This window comes from Nerophis ophidion, linkage group LG19, assembly GCF_033978795.1.
Source record: "Nerophis ophidion isolate RoL-2023_Sa linkage group LG19, RoL_Noph_v1.0, whole genome shotgun sequence".
Lineage (NCBI taxonomy): Eukaryota > Metazoa > Chordata > Actinopteri > Syngnathiformes > Syngnathidae > Nerophis > Nerophis ophidion.
In genome coordinates, this window is record NC_084629.1 from 3597004 (window position 1) to 3602003 (window position 5000).

A 5000-nucleotide genomic window follows, 5' to 3' on the forward strand; every position below is an offset into this window, starting at 1 on the left:
TGGAAACCGTCATAAAATGCCACCTGTGCAACAGATCCAGTCATGAAATTTCCTCGGTCCTAATGATGAGAACCGGGTATCAAATCAAGCACTTAGGCATGGAGACTGTTTCTACAAACTTGTGAAAGAATGGGCCGCTTTCAGTGATTTCCAGCGTGGAAACCGTCATAAAATGCCACCTGTGCAACAGATCCAGTCATGAAATTTCCTCGGTCCTAATGATGAGAACCGGGTATCAAATCAAGCACTTAGGCATGGAGACTGTTTCTACAAACTTGTGAAAGAATGGGCCGCTTTCAGTGATTTCCAGCGTGGAAACCGTCATAAAATGCCACCTGTGCAACAGATCCAGTCATGAAATTTCCTCGGTCCTAATGATGAGAACCGGGTATCAAATCAAGCACTTAGGCATGGAGACTGTTTCTACAAACTTGTGAAAGAATGGGCCGCTTTCAGTGATTTCCAGCGTGGAAACCGTCATAGGATGCCACCTGTGCAACAGATCCAGTCATGAAATTTCCTCGGTCCTAATGATGAGAACCGGGTATCAAATCAAGCACTTAGGCATGGAGACTGTTTCTACAAACTTGTGAAAGAATGGGCCGCTTTCAGTGATTTCCAGCGTGGAAACCGTCATAGGATGCCTGCCACCTGTGCAACAGATCCAGTCGTGAAATTTCCTCGGTCCTAATGATGAGAACCGGGTATCAAATCAAGCACTTAGGCATGGAGACTGTTTCTACAAACTTGTGAAAGAATGGGCCGGCTTAGTGATTTCCAGCGTGGAAACCGTCATAAAATGCCACCTGTGCAACAGATCCAGTCATGAAATTTCCTCGGTCCTAATGATGAGAACCGGGTATCAAATCAAGCACTTAGGCATGGAGACTGTTTCTACAAACTTGTGAAAGAATGGGCCGCTTTCAGTGATTTCCAGCGTGGAAACCGTCATAAAATGCCACCTGTGCAACAGATCCAGTCATGAAATTTCCTCGGTCCTAATGATGAGAACCGGGTATCAAATCAAGCACTTAGGCATGGAGACTGTTTCTACAAACTTGTGAAAGAATGGGCCGCTTTCAGTGATTTCCAGCGTGGAAACCGTCATAGGATGCCACCTGTGCAACAGATCCAGTCATGAAATTTCCTCGGTCCTAATGATAAGAACCGGGTATCAAATCAAGCACTTAGGCATGGAGACTGTTTCTACAAACTTGTGAAAGAATGGGCCGCTTTCAGTGATTTCCAGCGTGGAAACCGTCATAGGATGCCACCTGTGCAACAGATCCAGTCGTGAAATTTCCTCGGTCCTAATGATGAGAACCGGGTATCAAATCAAGCACTTAGGCATGGAGACTGTTTCTACAAACTTGTGAAAGAATGGGCCGCTTTCAGTGATTTCCAGCGTGGAAACCGTCATAAAATGCCACCTGTGCAACAGATCCAGTCATGAAATTTCCTCGGTCCTAATGATGAGAACCGGGTATCAAATCAAGCACTTAGGCATGGAGACTGTTTCTACAAACTTGTGAAAGAATGGGCCGCTTTCAGTGATTTCCAGCGTGGAAACCGTCATAGGATGCCACCTGTGCAACAGATCCAGTCGTGAAATTTCCTCGGTCCTAATGATGAGAACCGGGTATCAAATCAAGCACTTAGGCATGGAGACTGTTTCTACAAACTTGTGAAAGAATGGGCCGCTTTCAGTGATTTCCAGCGTGGAAACCGTCATAAAATGCCACCTGTGCAACAGATCCAGTCATGAAATTTCCTCGGTCCTAATGATGAGAACCGGGTATCAAATCAAGCACTTAGGCATGGAGACTGTTTCTACAAACTTGTGAAAGAATGGGCCGCTTTCAGTGATTTCCAGCGTGGAAACCGTCATAGGATGCCACCTGTGCAACAGATCCAGTCGTGAAATTTCCTCGGTCCTAAATATACCAAAGACAACTGTCTGCTTTATTCTCTTAAGGCCCGAGATGTTTGTTTACATATTTTTGTTTAATTTCTCTTTGTTATTTGGGCTTATTGGACCCTAATTAGAATAAAAAACTAAGAATCATCGTTTGATATGATGTACTTAGTCCATAAGTACACAAACGTGCACTTCGACCCCCCTACACGTGACACAAGGTCCATAAAGACATGGATGACAGAGTATGGTGTGTGAACTTGACTGGCCTGCACAGAGTCCTGACTTGAATCCGATAGAACACCTTTGGTACGAATTAGAACGGAGACGGCACGTTTTCCTTCTGCTTGTTTTCTGTTTTTGGTACGTTTTTGATTTTTGAAGATTAGATCATGTTCCTACCTGCCCGCCTTGTCGGGAATAGTCTGTCTACATCCCGGGAGAACGAACCCAGCAGGAAAATGCGACCCCCCCCCCCCCCCACCCCCCTCACACACACACACACGTAACACAAGGTCCATATAAACATGGATGACAAAGTCTGGTTTGAACTTGACTGGCCTGCACAGAGTCCTGACCTGAACTCCGATAGAACACCTTTGGTATGAGTTAGAACAGAAACTGCACGTTTTCCTTCTGCTTGTTTTCTGTTTTTGGTACGTATTTGATTTTCGAAGATTAGATCATGTTCCTACGTGCGATCGGCACGTTTTCTTTCTGCTCGTTTTCTGTTTCTGGTTCATATTTGATTTTTGAAGATAAGATCATGTTCCTACCTGCGCGCCTTGTCCGGAGTCGTCCGCCTGCATCACTGGAGAACGAACCCCGCAGAAAGATGCGGCCCCCCACCTGTAACACAAAGTCCATAAAGACATGGATGACAGAGTCTGGTGTGGGATGAACTTGACTGGCTTGCACAGAGTCCTGACCTGAACTCCGATAGAACACCTTTGGTATGAATTAGAACGGAGACTGTAGTTTTACTTCGGCTTATTTTCTGTTTTTAGTACGTATTTGATTTTCGAAGATTAGATCATGTTCCTACCTGCCCGACTTCTAGTCCGTCTGCATCCCGGGAGAACGAACCCCGCAGAATGATGCCACCTCCCCACACGTAACACAAGGTCCATAAAGACACGGATGACAGAGTCTGGTTTGGGATGAACTTGACTGGCCTGCACAGAGGCCGGCAAGTTTTCTTTCTGCTTGTTTTCTGTTTTTGGTACGTAATTGATTTTTGAAGATTAGATCATGTTCCTACCTGCGCGCCTGGTCCGGAGTCGTCCGTCTGCATCACTGGAGAACGAACCCCGCAGAAAGATGCGATCCCCCCCCATGTAACACAAGGTCCATAAAGACATGGATGACAGAGTCTGGTGTGGGATGAACTTGACTGGCCTGCACAGAGGCCGGCAAGTTTTCTTTCTGCTTGTTTTCTGTTTTTGGTACGTAATTGATTTTTGAAGATTAGATCATGTTCCTACCTGCGCGCCTGGTCCGGAGTCGTCCGTCTGCATCACTGGAGAACGAACCCCGCAGAAAGATGCGATCCCCCCCCATGTAACACAAGGTCCATAAAGACATGGATGACAGAGTCTGGTGTGGGATGAACTTGACTGGCCTGCACAGAGTCCTTACCTGAACTCCGATAGAACACCTTTGGTATGAATTAGAACAGAGACTGTAGTTTTCCTTCTGCTTGTTTTCTGTTTTTAGTTCGTATTTGATTTTCGAAGATTAGATCATGTTCCTACGTGCGATCGGCACGTTTTCTTTCTGCTCGTTTTCTGTTTCTGGTTCATATTTGATTTTCGAAGATAAGATCATGTTCCTACCTGCGCGCCTCGTCCAGAGTAGTCCGTCTGCATCACTGGAGAACGAAACCCTGCAGAAAGATGCGGCCCCCCACCTGTAACACAAAGTCCATAAAGACATGGATGACAGAGTCTGGTGTGGGATGAACTTGACTGGCCTGCACAGAGTCCTGACCTGAACTCCGATAGAACACCTTTGGTATGAAATAGAACGGTGACTGTAGTTTTCCTTCTGCTTGTTTACGGTTTTTAGTTCGTATTTGATTTTCGAAGATTAGATCATGTTCCTACGTGCGATCGGCACGTTTTCTTTCTGCTCGTTTTCTGTTTCTGGTTCATATTTGATTTTCGAAGATAAGTTCATGTTCCTACCTGCGCGCCTTGTCCGGAGTAGTCCGCCTGCATCACTGGAGAACGAACCCCGCAGAAAGATGCGATCCCCCCCATGTAACACAAGGTCCATAAAGACATGGATGACAGAGTCTGGTGTGGATGAACTTGACTGGCCTGCACAGAGTCCTGACCTGAACTCCGATAGAACACCTTTGGTATGAAATAGAACGGTGACTGTAGTTTTCCTTCTGCTTGTTTACTGTTTTTGATACGTATTTGATTTTCGAAGATTATATCATGTTCCTAATTGACCGCCTTGTCGGGAGTAGTCCGTCTGCATCCCGGGAGAACAAACCCCGCAGAATGATGCCACCTCCCCACACGTAACACAAGGTCCATAAAGACATGGATGACAAAGTCTGGTTTGAACTTGACTGGCCTGCACAGAGTCCTTACCTGAACTTGATTGAACACCTTTGGTATGAGTTAGAACAGAAACTGCACGTTTTCCTTCTGCTTGTTTTCTGTTTTTGGTACGTATTTGATTTTCGAAGATTAGAACATGTTCCTACGTGCGATCGGCATGTTTTCTTTCTGCTCGTTTTCTGTTTCTGGTTCATATTTGATTTTTGAAGATAAGATCATGTTCCTACCTGCGCGCCTTGTCCGGAGTCGTCCGTCTGCATCACTGGAGAACGAACCCCGCAGAAAGATGCGATCCCCCCCATGTAACACAAGGTCCATAAAGACATGGATGACAGAGTCTGGTGTGGGATGAACTTGACTGGCCTGCACAGAGTCCTGACCTGAACTCCGATAGAACACTTTTGGTATGAATTACAACGGAAACTGTAGTTTTCCTTCTGCTTGTTTTCTGTTTTTGGTACGTATTTGATTTTCGAAAATTAGATCATGTTCCTACGTGCGATCGGCACGTT

The 5000-nt window shown here is 45.6% G+C and overlaps 2 long non-coding RNA genes across 2 annotated transcripts in view; both read right to left on the bottom strand.

Moving 5' to 3' along the window:
- Window positions 1-2564: 2564 nt before the first annotated feature.
- Window positions 2565-3291, bottom strand: LOC133537732 (uncharacterized). The gene is made up of 3 exons (XR_009802814.1): window positions 3177-3291; window positions 2961-3090; window positions 2565-2764 (listed from the first exon to the last, which is right to left on the bottom strand). It is a non-coding gene; the product is annotated as an uncharacterized LOC133537732 (long non-coding RNA).
- A 123-nt stretch (window positions 3292-3414) lies between these two features.
- The window catches only part of LOC133537733 (uncharacterized), a 2298-nt gene continuing 712 nt past the window's right edge, over window positions 3415-5000 (bottom strand). The window contains exon 3 of the long non-coding RNA XR_009802815.1: window positions 3415-3824. This is a non-coding gene — a long non-coding RNA (uncharacterized LOC133537733). The remainder of the gene's footprint in view (window positions 3825-5000) is intronic.